Genomic DNA, 14,124 nt, shown 5'->3' with positions numbered 1-14,124 from the left:
GCAAGACCGGTACTGGGGCCTCGAGGCCAGGATAAGAGCCTGCCGAGGGGTTAGGCCGGTGCTGGGGCCAGCGAGGCGGGCATCGGAGCCTGCCTTGAGGCAAGGCCGGTACTGGGGCCTCCGAGGCCAGGATAAGAGCCTGCCGAGGGGTTAGGCCGTGCTGGGGCCAGTGAGGCCGGCATCGGAGCCTGCCGTGAGGCATGACCAGTGCTGGGGCCTCTGAGGCCGGGATCGGAGCCTGCCGAGGGGTTAGGCCGGTGCTGGGGCCAGCAAGGCCGGCATCGGAGCCTGCCGTGAGGCAAGGCCGGTACTGGGGCCTCCGAGGCCAGGATAAGAGCCTGCCGAGGGGTTAGGCCGGTGCTGGGGCCAGTGAGGCCGGCATCGGAGCCTGCCTTGAGGCAAGACCAGTACTGGGGCCTCGAGGCCAGGATAAGAGCCTGCCGAGGGGTTAGGCCGGTGCTGGGGCCAGCGAGGCCGGCATCGGAGCCTGCCTTGAGGCAAGGCCGGTACTGGGGCCTCCGAGGCTAGGATAAGAGCCTGCCGAGGGGTTAGGCCGGTGCTGGGGCCAGCGAGGCGGGCATCGGAGCCTGCCTTGAGGCAAGGCCGGTACTGGGGCCTCCGAGGCCAGGATAAGAGCCTGCCGAGGGGTTAGGCCGGTGCTGGGGCCAGTGAGGCCGGCATTGGTGCCTGCCGTGAGGCATGACCAGTGCTGGGGCCTCCGAGGCCGGGATCAGAGCCTGCCGAGGGGTTAGGCCGGTGCTGGGGCCAGCAAGGCCGGCATCGGAGCCTGCCTTGATGCATGACCAGTGCTGGGGCCTCCAAATCCGGGATCGGAGCCTGCCAAGGGGTTAGGCTGGTGCTGGGGCCAGCGAGGCCGGCATCGGAGCCTGCCTTGAGGCAAGGCCGGTACTGGGGCCTCTGAGGCCAGGATAAGAGCCTGCCGAGGGGTTAGTCCGGTGCTGGGGCCAGCGAGGCTGGCATCGGAGCCTGCCGTGAGGCATGACCAGTGCTGGGGCCTCCGAGGCCGGTATCGGAGCCTGCCGAGGGGTTAGGCCGGTGCTGGCGCCAGTGAGGGCGGCATCGGAGCTTGCCGTGAGGCAAGGCCGGTACTGGGGCCTCCGAGGCCAGGATATGAGCCTGCCGAGGGGTTAGTCCGGTGCTGGGGCCAGTGAGGCCGGCATCGGAGCCTGCCTTGAGGCATGACCAGTGCTGGGGCCTCCGAGGCCGGGATCGGAGTCTGCCGAGGAGTTAGGCTGGTGCTGGGGCCAACGAGGCTGGCATTGGAGCCTGCCATGAGGCTAGGCCGGTGCTGGGGCCTCCGAGGCCGGGATTGGAATCCTACCAAGGGGTTAGACCGGTGCAGGGGCCAATGGCCAGCATCGGAGCCTGGCGTGAGGCAAGTTCACTCCTGTGGCCTCCAAGGCCGGGACCAAAGCCAGCTTAGGGGTTAGACCGGTTCAGGGGCCAGCGAGACCAGAATCGGGGCCTCCCATGAGGCAAGGCCGCTGCTTGAGCCAGCGAGGTCTGGATCAGTCCACTGAGTAGCCAGACCACTACTGGGACCATCAAGAGTGGGATTGGTACTTGCAACGCAGCATGCACAGAGAAATATCGCAGAAAATATAAATCAGACGCTTCTCTTAATCAGCAATAACTAGGAGGAAAAGGGCAACAGGAAGAGGTTGAGCTATAGAAAGGGCCCTATAGTGAAGCAACTAATGTGACCAATCAGAGGGTATGTAATACTGGAGGACAGAGCCTCTTTAAAACGCAGGAGGTACATAAACAAATGTATCAAAGTAATTCACCAAAGAAGTGTGGGATGGAGGGAAGGGGAGGGAATGGGATGGGGGCTGGAGGAGGTCTAATTGGATGATGTGTGCTTGTATATCCTCTCAAGTCTTGTACTCCAATGTGATTGATATATGACTACAATGCACCAATTTAAAAAATAAATTAATTTAAAAAAATAAAAAAATAAAATTGATACATATTTTAATAAATAAAAATAAAAAATAAAAATAGCAATGTGGGTCTGGGCAAAGTGGCATACAACTTCAATTTCAGTGACTCGGGAGGCTGAGGCAGGAGGCTTGCAGGTTCATGACAAGCCTGGGCAACTTAGCCAGACCCTGTCTTAAGACAATATACTAAAAAGGTCTGTGGGTGTAGCTCAGTGGTACAGCACTTGCTTTGCATGTGGGAGGCCCCAGGATACAATCCCTAGTACCCTAAAAAGTAAGTTAAACTAAGTACTAAGAATACATTACAGGTATGTACCACCACGCTCAGCTCCCCATATACTTTATTATTTATTTATTTATTTATTTATTTATTTATTTATTTATTTATTTTGTGGTGCTGGGGATGGAACCCAGAGGCTTTCTACCTTTGGGCTATACTCCCAGACCTATTTTGTATTTTATTTGGAAACAGGGTCTCACTAAGTTGCTGAGAGCCTCACTAAGTAGCTGAGGCTGGCTTCGAACCTGCACAATCCTCCTGTCTCAGCCTCCTAAGAACTGGGATTACAAGCGTGCGCCACCACACCCGGCTACTTTATTTTATTATTTTATTTTACTTTATTTTATTTTGCTTTATTTCACTTTTGGTGTTACCTGGGGGGTTTGAGCCCAGGAGTCTTATGCCTCTGAGCCATCCCCTGAGCCCTACTGTATTTATTTATTACTTATTTATCTATTGCAGTATTGGGGATGGAACCCAGGGGCATTCTACCTCTGAGCGACACTCCCAGCCCTATTTTTTATTCTTTATTTTGAAACAGGGTCTCACTGAGTTGCAAAGGGTCTCACTAAGTGTCTGAGGCTGTCTGCGAACCACAATCCTCCTCTCTCAGCCTCCCAAATGCTGGGATTACAAGTGTGTGCCACCACGCCCGGCTTATTTTTTATTTTGAAGCAGGATCTCACTTGCTGAGGCTGGCCTCAAACTTGCAATCCTCCCATTTCAACCTCCCAAGTACTGGGATTATAGGTGTGTGCCGGCCATGCTGGCTCCTATATACTTTAAATTATCTCTATATTATGTATAAAATCTTATATGATATAAATGCTATGTAAATACTTATTATGCTGTATTTTGGGGGAGCAATGAGAAGAGGAGAAGGCTGTACATGTCCAGTACAGATGCAGTTTTCCCCCCAGATGTGTGTGTGTGTGTGTGTGTGTGTGTGTGTGTGTGTTTGATATCAGGGATAGGACCCAGGGACATTCTACCTACAAGCTATATCCCCAGCCCTATTTTTTATTCTTTATTTTGAAACAAGGTCTCCCTAAGTTGCAAGGGCCTCACAGAGTAGCCCAGGCTGGCTGCAAACAGGCAATCCTGTCTCAGCCTCCAAAGTACTGGAATTAAAGGCGCGCCTCACCACGCCAAGTTTTCCCCAAATATTTTCAACCTGTGTTTGGATGTGCAGATGTGAACCTCCAGATATAGAGGAACCACTGAACATTCTAATACATGTAATTCAGTATCCATATATGCATTTAGGACTAAAATTGCTGGTGTATGTTTAGAAATTTCTACCAAAGTCAGGTGTGGTAGTGCATTCCTGTCATCCCAGTACTTGGAAGACCGAGGCAAGAGGATTGCAGGTTCAAGGACAGCCTTAGCAAGTAACGAGACTTTCATCAACCTAGTGAGACCCTGTTTCAAAACAAAAAATAACCGGCTATGGTGGTGCATTCTTGTAATCCCAATACTTGGGAAACTGAGACAGGAGGATCGCACAGGTTCGAAGCCAGCCTCAGCTACTTAGTGAGGCTCTCAGCAACTTCATGAGACCCTGTTTCCAAATAAAATATAAAATAGATTAGGGGCATAGCCTAGAGGTAGAGGTTCCATCCCCAGGACCATAAATAAATAAATAAATAAATAAATAAATAAATAAATAAATAAATAAATGTTGCCCAAATTGAGCCAGATGTGGTAGCATATGTTTGTAATCCCAGTACTTGGGAGGCTGAGACAGGAGGATCGCAGGTTCATGGCCAGCTTCAGCAATTTAATGAGGCCGTCCTCAATTTAGTGAGATCCTGTTTCAAAAATAAAAAATAAAATGGGGCTAGGGGTATAGCCCAGAGGTAGAATGTCTCTGGGTTCAATCCCTAGTACCACCCACACAGACACACACACACACACACACACACACACACACACACACACACACACATTGCCCAAGCTGGCCTTGAGATTTGGCAGTCCTCAATGAGCCTCCTGGCACACACCCATAATCCCAATATTTGGTAGGCTGAAACTGCAGAATTGCAGGTTTGGGCCTGGCCTCCACAATTGAGTGCGCTCCCCAGCAATTTAGCGAGATCCTGTTTCAAAATAAAAAATTTGAAGCCGGGCATGGTGGTGCATGCTTGTAATCTCAGCATTTGTGAGGCTGAGACAGGAGGATCAGGATTCTCAGACAGCTTCAGCTAATATTTAGTGAGGCCCTTTGTAACTCAGTGAGACCCTGTTTCAAAATAAAGAATAAAAAACAGGGCTAGGGGTGTAGCTCGGAGGTAGAATGCCCCTGGGTTCTATCCCTCCACCAGTACCACAAGAAAAAAAAAAATTGAAAAACAGCTGGGTGTGTAGCTCAATGGTGGAATGCTCCTGGGTTCAATCCCCAGTACCCCCCCCAAAGGAAATTTGTCAATCCTAAATTTCCACGTAGCTGAGATTAAAAGTGTGTGGCACTACACCTGGTTTAAAGAAAAGTCTTCCCACTCCAGATCTCAAGCAACTCAGTACCCTAAACCAGCAATCCTTAATCAAATGGTATGCAATCACTCCTCATGGGCCTACACAATTTTAGCCACCAGGGGGCAGTCATATCTCTAAAATACTTTCAAAGTGGATGGAAATAGGACAAACCCAGTTCTTAAAAGTCTATCCCTGGGGATTTGGAGCCCAAGTCAAATCTTATAGAGGGACTCACTCCAACAGGGGCAGAGCCCAGCACCCAAGCCACTCTCCTACCTCAGGCTTGGCACTGTGCTAATTTATCATGAATCTGGTCTCCCGAGCACAGGCCAAGATAATGAATGAAACCTGATGTGGGCCATGGTGAACTCAGTCAGAGTCTCCCAAACCAAACACTTCCAAGGAAGGTAACTACACAGGAACCCCTGGAGGGGGCCTAGGCACCCACACACCCACCGCTGGTCAAGTACTCAACTCACCAAAGAGTCGGTCAGGGAGCATCACAATCTACTCAATAACCAGCTCTGCCCTTGGGCTGGGGAGAAATAGACTTGCTGTAGCCGCAAAGAGGAAACTAGCTTGCAGAACACTATGAGAAAGCAAGACAGACAGCCTGGCAGTATCTGGTCAGGTTGCCCCTTCCCAGCATTCCAAGGGAAGCCTGCCAACAGGTGCCCAAGACCCAGGTCCTCCACACACACCGGGAAGCCCTCACACTTGTGGTCCTGCCAGCTAAGAAGCTCTTCCTGTTCCATTTGCTCCCTAGCCTGCTGTTCTGGTCATTATTGTTGTTGTTATTTAGTCGGTTGGTTGGTTGGTTGGTTGGTTGGTTGGTTGGTTGGTTGGTTGGTTTTTACCACATTCCCTCCACAACTCAGAGCTTGAGCAGCTTTGGGAAAAATGTAAGCAAGAGCCAGGTATGGTGGTGCACACCTGTGACCTCAGCATTCAGAGGCTGAGATGGGAGGATCACTAGAGCCCCGCAGCTTGAGACCAGTCTGATCAACATAGTAAAACCCTGTCTCAAAAAAGAAAGAAAATCCAGCTGTGGTGGTGCATGCCTGTAATCCCAGTACTTGAGAGGCTGATGTAGGAGGATTACAGGTTTGAGGACAGCCTCAGCAAATTAGCAAGACTATCAGCCACCTAGCAGGAACTTGTTTCAAAATTAAAAATTAAAAAAAGGCGGGCATGTGCTGGCGTGTAGCTCAGTGGTAGAGCACCCCTAAGTTCAATCCTTGATAACACAGAAAGAAAAGGAAAAAAGGGGGATAAAAGAAAAAGAAAACAAGAGAGACTCAGACTCTAGGCAGGCACCTCCCCCTCCACACCAGTGATTCCAGAGCCTACTTGAAGGAGAAGGACAGAGGGGGAGCCGCTATAAGGAGGAGAATGCTTACTGTCTCAGAACGCTTCTCCCTCCACAGTGCTGTGAGGTTACAGACCCCGGCCCAAGCCTGGAATGTGCTAAGCACTCAGTGAACGTCGGTCATTACAGGCTCACAATTCCTCACTGGAATTTCCAAAGCTCCCGAAGCTTGAGAAACCCAAAGATTTTTCATAACTCATTTTGCAAGCCGGGCGTGGTGGCACGTGCCCATAATCCCAATACCTAGGAGGCTGAGACAGGAGGATCGCCAGCCTCAGCTACTTAGTGAGGCTCTCTGCAACTTAGTGGACCCTGTTCAAATAAAGAATAAAAGATAGGGCTGAGGGTGTAGTTTGGAGGTAGAATGCTCCTGGGTTAAATACTTAGGTCTGCAAATAAAAATAAATTAATTAATTAAATAATAAATTTAGCAAAACCTGATCTGACCTGGATTCATTTGGCAGCAGAGCCTCACCTGAGCCACCCATTTGATCAACTCCAGAATCTAAAGGTGTGTAATGTGTGGGGTTCAGTGTCCCACAACTGTGGTCTAAGTACTTGGGAAGCTGAGACAGAAGGACACAGGTTCAAGGACAGCCTCAGCAACTTAGTGAGGACCTCGGCAACTTAATGAGACCCTGTTTCCAAATAAAAATAAAATAGGGCTGGGGTATAGTTTAGAAGTAGAATGCTCCTGGGTTCAGTCCCCAGGACCACACACACAACGCGCGGTCTCTCTCTCTCTCTCTCTCTCTCTCTCTCTCTCTCTCTCTCTCTCTCTTTTTCTCCCCCTCTCTCCCCCTCTCTCTCACCTAGCAGGAGCTGTGACACATGCTTGTAATCCCAGCTTCTCAGGAGGCTGAGGCAGAGGATCAAAATTTCCAGACCAGCATGGGCAGCTTAGCCAGACCCCATCTCAAAATAAAATAAAAGGGAGCCAAGTGTGGTGGCGCACGCTGCTAACCCCAGTACTTGGGAGGAAGAGACAGGACACACAGGTTCAAGCAAATAATGAGACTCTCATCAACCTAGGGAGGACCCTGTTTCAAACTAAAAATAAAATAGGGCTGGGGGTGTCCCCAGTACCACAAAAATAAATAAATTAATTTTAAAAAGCTGAGATGTAGCCGGGCGTGGTGGCGCACGCTTGTAATCCCTGCGCTTGGGAGGCGGAGACAGGAGGATTGCGCAGGTTCGAAGCCAGCCGCACTGGTTTAAGAGACTCTGTTTCAAACAAACAAAATATATATATATATGGTCTGGGAGTGTAACCTGGAGACAGAAGGGCTTCCAGGAACCCCAGTACCACTAAAAAAATAAAAAATAAAATAAACAAATAAATAAATAAAAAGCTGTGATGTAGCAAGCAGAACTGGGCCTAACATGTGCACGTCCCTGGGTTTGATTCCTTAGCACTTCCTCCCAAAATGATTCCTCTTGGTGGGCCTACTTTAATCATATCAAAGCCATTATATATATTTTAGCACTTAAAAATAGCTTTTATGTTTATACTTTTATTAGTACATTATAATTATATATCATAGCAAGATTCAAAGAGATACATTCAGACACGCACACAATACTTGATATATATATCCCACCCAGCTCCCCCTTCTCCCTCCCCATCCATGTTAGTGAAATTGGAGTGAACCCTTCATATATGGACATAACATTATTTCAATTGGGGATTGAACCCAGGAATATTCTACCCTGAGCTACACCCCCGGCTTTTTATTATTTATTATTATTATTATTATTATTATTATTATTGTTATTATTGGTGCATTGTAATCATAACTTTTAATGCGTGAAAGATGGTAGAGGCATACATACGCACATCACTCTTTTAGCCCTTTCTCCCCCCCATTTCCAGATTTTCTTTTCTTTCTTTCTTTCTTTCTTTCTTTCTTTCTTTCTTTCATTCATTCTTTCTTTTTTTTGTGGTACTGGGTGGTGGAACCCAGGGGCATTCTACCTCCAAGCTATACCCGCAGCTCTATTTTGTTTTTAATCTTTTTGTTTGTTTGTTTTGGTGGTACTAGAGTGGAACCCAGGGGCTTTTCTACCTCCAGGGTATACTCCCAGACCTATTTTGTACTTTCTTTTTTTATTATTTTTTTATTTTTATTTTTTTGGTGGAACCCAGAGGCTTTCTACCTCCAGGCTATACTCCCGGACCTTTTTTAATATTTTATTTGGAAACAGGGTCTCACTAGGTTGCTGAAAGCCTCACTAAGTAGCTGAGGCTGGCTTCGAACCTGTGCGATCCTCCTGTCTCAGCCTCCCAAGGGCGGGGATTACAAGCGTGGGCCACCACGCCCGGCCTATTTTGTACTTTCTTTGGACCTTGAGAGCTTGTTTGGAGGTTCTAGCAGGGGAGCACAGCTACTCGTATACCCTTGACCGAAGACCAGTCCTCCTCTATTCGGGGAAGGTCGTCCTCTTCGACTGAGCGCACAGCTTCAGGAAGGACGAACATGGAGCGGTGAGGGAGGAAGGGGATACCCCCACCCCAGCCAGCCAGATCAGCCCTGGCCATCAATGGGGTGACATGTCGCAGCCAGACGGTCTCGCTAAGTAGCTGAGGCTGGCTTTGAATCTGTGTGCTCCTGTATTAACGTCCCAAGAGCTGGGATAACAAGCGTGCGCCACCACGCCCAGCTAGTCTTTTTATTTTTTGAAACAGGGTGTCACTGAGTTGCAAAGGGCCTTGCTAAGAGGCTGAGGCTGTCCACGAACCGCGATCCTCCAGTCTTCGCCTCCTGAATGCTGGGATTACAAGTGTGTGCCACCACGCCTGGTGCTAGCTTTTTATTTTCTATTTTGAAACAAGATCCTTGCTAAATTGTGGAGTCTACCTACTGGAGTAGATCTTCCTTTCTCAGCCTCCTAAGTACTGGGATTAGCAGGCTGTCCCTGGGTGAGAGGCTATTAGTTGTTGGCTTTGAAGAAGCCGCCATGCTGGGAGAAGACCTGTTGGAGGCACTTGGCAAGGACCTGTGTGTGGACAGCCTTGTTCTAACAGTGAGAATGTCCAGCTGACCACCAGCAAGAAAACAGGACCTCAGCCCACCAGCTGCAAAAAAATTAATTCTGCCAGCAGCTGAGGGAGTGTGGGAGGAGACCTACCCCGCTTGAGCCTCAACTCTGAGGAGTCTGCAGCCCCAGCAGACATCTTGGCTGCAGCCTGGTAATACCCGGAGCAGAATCAGACTCTACAGTCTCAAAACCCACTTAAGTGCGTGTTGGTCTTGTTTTTTTGCAGTGCTGAGGCTCGAACCCAGGCCCTTGCGCATGCTAAGCCAGCACTGTTCCACTGAGCCACACTGCAGCCCTGTGGGTGCTGCTTTAATCTGCTAAATAGTGATAATTTTTATGCAGCTTGAAAAACTAGTGCCTTCGGGTGTCCCTTAACCTCCCCGGGCCCCAGTTGCTCATCTGTACCTTGGGGAGACAGCTGGACTAGGTCATGCCTAGGAGCCTTTCACACTCTAGCTTTGGAGACTCGACATAGAGGCAGATGCTGAATGCTGGGGAAGAGAGACTGGTTCCCCCACCTGGGGTGAGAGATGGGGTGGGGTGCTATGGGTGCCAAGCAGCTGTGCTGTTGGGGTGGCTGATGCACAGATAGAGAAAATGCAGACAGCTGAGGGCTCCCCCTGAGTCCCCCGTGACCCATTTGCCAGGCTGGACGCTGCCCACAGCTGGCACCAGTCCTGGCTGCAGAGGTGATCAGCTTTCAAGAGCAGGACGAACAGGCATTCTCTGTTCCCAGCTTGTAAGGACAGCTGCCCCCTCTCTGTTACTTTAGGAGAGACGGGAGCGTTCCCTCTCAGCAGTCTTCGTCTCCAAGGCATCTGAAGCTCTTAGGCTTGTGACCTCTAGAGCTGACCTGGGGACCTCATGGGAAGCCGAATCTGGAGGGCATCAGGTTTCCTGCCAGCTCTTGGCAAACTTCAGAAGCAACGAGGTTGTTCTGTGTTTGCCCACTCAGCCAATCTGCCACATCTCCCTGATTTTCACATCTCCTGCCATCTTTCCCCGGGGTCCCAGACGCCCAAATGCACCCGAGAGGTGGAGCGGCGACCCTCTGCCCTCCCTCCCCCAGTCCTTTCTCACTCACAGCTGACGTTCTCATCTGACTGGCTGAAGGGATTGTCCCTTATTAAATTCCTAGGGGGATGATCTCATTAAGCCTTGTTATGGGTCACTTCTATTTCAGGGAGAATAAATTTACTGCAATCTGGGGGAGGGGGGACGGGGAGGTGGTAGAGGAAGCCTCAAAGTGGGGGAGTCTCTGGTTGAGTGAGGAGCTGGGCTCTGGTTGGAAGGAGGAGGCTGGGGTTCTTACAGGAGGGGAGCTGATAAGGATGAAGACCAGGGCCCTGGAGGGGGAGGGGCACAAACCCAGTGGCAGCTGCGGCCTGATCCACTGAGATAGCCTGCAGGCTGCCTCCCGGGCCTCTGTCCCCAACCCTGCCCAGACACATGAGTCCAGACCAGTGCGAAATGATAAGGGCCGAGGCCAGGCTGGGACCACAGCGATGGAAAAGGAGGAGATACAAGAGAACCTGGAAACAAATTCGATACGGGGATGAAGGAGAGGAAGAGGCAAGATGACCTTTAAAGATCCCTGGACAATGGAGAGAGGTGCCACCATACTAGCCAGGCAGAGGGCTCAGATCCGGGCCAAGTTTATTGCTCTGTTGTTTTAAGAATTTGCCTTTGCTCATTGCTAAAAAAGCATTTCTTGTCTCCAGCCTTCTAGCTCTTTAGCCATTCATTTATTTATACATACATTCAACTCAGAGGAATTAAGCCTTACTGTGAATCAGACCCTGTGCTGGACACAACAATGCTAATATAAAAAGTACGCTTCTCAGGCCAAACACCTTGAGTGCACACAGAGCAGTTAGATGCTCCCAGAATCTCTTCAAGCCAGATGTGGCAGGCCACATCTGTGATCTCAGAGTTCTTGCTCAGCCCATGTGAGGCCCTAGGATCAATCCCCCCCCCCCCTTTTTGGTGCTAGGGATTGAACCCAGGGTCATTCTACCTCTGAGCTATACCCCCAGCCCTATTTTATTTTATTTTATTTTATTTTATTTTATTTTATTTTATTTTATTTTGAAACAGGGTCTCGCTAGGTTGATGAGAGTCTCACTACTTGCTGAGGTTGTCCTCGAACCTGCAATGGTCCTGTCTCAGCCCCCTAGTTGTCCTGTCTCTGCAATGGTCCTGTAATTACAGGCCTGTGCCGCCACACCTGGCTTAGCTCCCTCTTTCAAACAGGTGTGCCAATTTTCAGGCTAGCTGTTACAGAGAAAATAATACAAAGATCAGGAAAGCTTCATGTTGACAACCTTAAAGTCAAAAAAGAATTTGTGACCACTAATTGTGTGGCCCTTTGCTGGTCTCTTGACTCTTTAGACCTGGATTTCATTAACTATAAAGGAGTGAGTAAGCCAGGCATGGTGATGCACGCCTGTAATCCCAGTACTTGAGAGGCTGAGACAGAAGCACTGTGGGTTCGAAGGCAGCCTCAGCAACTAGTGAGACTCTCATCAACCTAGTGAGACCCTGTTTCAAAACAAAAATAAAATAAAATAGATCTGGAACTGTATCTCAGAGGTAGAATGCCCCGGGTCCAATCTTCAGTAACACACACACACACACACACACACACACACAAACACACACACACACAACAACAACAACAACAACAATAACAAAAACAACAACAACAACAATGGAATGAATAGGCTTAGGTGATTTCCAAAAACCCATCTGTTTTTTTTTTTTTCTACTTCTTTTTGCGGTACTGGGGCTTTGTATATGTTAGGTAAGCACTCTAACACTGAGCCTCCACCCCCCCCCCTTCTCTCTTTATTTATTTATTTATTTATTATTTTTTTTTTTTTTTTGTGTGTGTGTGTGTGTGTGTGTATGTGGTGCTGGGGATTGAACGCAGGACCATTATACCTTTGAGCTACACTCCCAGCCCTATTTTATTTTTTATTTTGAAACAGGCTCACTAAGTTGCTGACAGCCTTATTAAGTTGCTGAGGCTGGCTTCAAATCTGTGATCCTCCAGTCTCAGCCTCTCAAGTTCTAGGATTACAGGCATGGGCCATCAAGACAAGTTTTTTTTTTTTTCTTTTTCCTTGTTTTTTTTTTTTTTTTTTTTAATTCTTGTGAGTCTGAGGATGGAACCCAGGGGCATTTGACCTCTGAGCTACACCCCCACCCTATTTTTTATTCTTTATTTTGAAACAGGATCTCACTAAGTTGCAGAGGGCCTCGCTAAGTAGCTGAGGCTGTCTCAGCCTCCTGAATGCTGGGATTACAAGCGTGCGCCACCATGCTCGGCTTTTTTTGTTGTTCTTTGTTTCTTAGACACGGTTTCATTAAGTTTCTGTAGCTGACCTCAAACTTAAGATCCTCGTGTCTCAGCCTCCCGAGTAGCTGGGATTATAGGTGTGTGTTACCATTTCTTTATATCCTCTTATTTTGTGGATGTAAAAGTGTCTTGAAAAGTTAGGTTCAGGGCTGGGGGTGGAGCTCAGCAGAAGAGCAAGTTTTTAACAAGCACAGGGCTCTGGGTTTGATCGCAAACACCCTCTACCCCCCACCCCAAAAAAGAGTCTGATTTCTACACAAATGCGGGCTATTTATTTCAGGAAAGAGCAGCAGTGTGAGTTCCCACGGAGTGGATGTGGGTTGTGGCGTGGAATCCGTTTCTGACTCCTTGTACTTCCCAGTGGACAGGACTCTCCCTGAGCCACATTCCTGGAGTCTCTGGCCTGTCTCTTTTGGGACAAAGAGTGATGGCTCTTCTGACTAGAAAGCTGCGGGGGGGGGGGGGCATGCTCAGCGAAGGCCCACTGGGTGCTCTGGGAGACTCTGGGGAGCTGCGTATGCTCTGGTGCTCTCCAGGCAAAACCCCTGCCTTTGGGGGGAGCGCTGAGCTTGTCCAGCAGTCTGTCTCCCTTAAGGAGGACAGGGCAAGAGGTCCATGGGGACTGCACATCTGAGGCTTGTCCTCCAATGGAGTTTCATCAGTCAGACAGTTGATATTTTAAGTATACACTCCTTCCTTCCTTCCTTCCTTCCTTCCTTCCTTCCTTCCTTCCTTCTCCTCCTTCTTCTTCCTTCCTTCCCTTCTCCTTCCTTCCTTCCTTCCTTCCTTCCTTCCTTCCTTCCTTCCTTCCTTCCTTCCTTCCTTCCTTCCTTTCTTTCTCTTGTACTAGGGATTGAACCCAGTGGCATTTTAACTCTAAGCTACACCCTCAACCCATTTTTTAATGTTTATTTTTAATTTTTATTTTTTTGGTGGTACTAGGGATGGAACCCAGAGGCTTTCTATCTCTGGGCTCTACTGGGCTCTACTCCCAGACCTATTTTATATTTTATTTGAAAACAGGGTCTCACTAAGTTGCTGAGAGCCTCACTCAGCAGCTGAGGCTGGCTTTGAACCTGCGTGATCCTCCTGTTTCAGCCTCTCAAGCGCTGGGATTACAAGTGTGTGCTACCACGCCCGGCTTAGTCTTTTTATTTTATTTTTTTTTTTGAAACAGAGACTCACTGAGTTGCTAGGGCCTGGCTGAGAACCATGATCCTGAAGTCTCAGCCTCCCGAATGCTGAGATTACAAGCGTGCACCACCACACCCGGCTTTTATTTTTATTTTGAAACAGGGTGTCAATAAGTTCCTGAGTGTCTCACTAAGTTACTGAGGGTGGTCTTGAACCTGTGATCCCCCCATCTTAGCCTCCCAAGTACTGAGATTACAGGTATGCTCCACCACACTAAGCCTGCTTAAGTGTTCACCTATTTTCTGTCTTAGTTGCCAATTGGTTGCAAACTTGAGGAGAGGAAGAAAGAGGATTATGTACCACATACCTTCCACCCCAGCAAGAAGAAATACGAGCAATCACAGTTCATGTTACAAACAAAAACAAAAACAAAAAACCTTCCTTGGGATTTCTTTCTTTTATTATTTTTTTTTAATTCCTCTCTCAGCCAGGCATGGTAGCC

This window comes from Muscardinus avellanarius (assembly GCF_963383645.1).
Source record: "Muscardinus avellanarius genome assembly, chromosome: 17".
NCBI classification, from domain to species: Eukaryota; Metazoa; Chordata; class Mammalia; order Rodentia; family Gliridae; genus Muscardinus; species Muscardinus avellanarius.
This window is presented reverse-complemented; position numbering follows the sequence as displayed.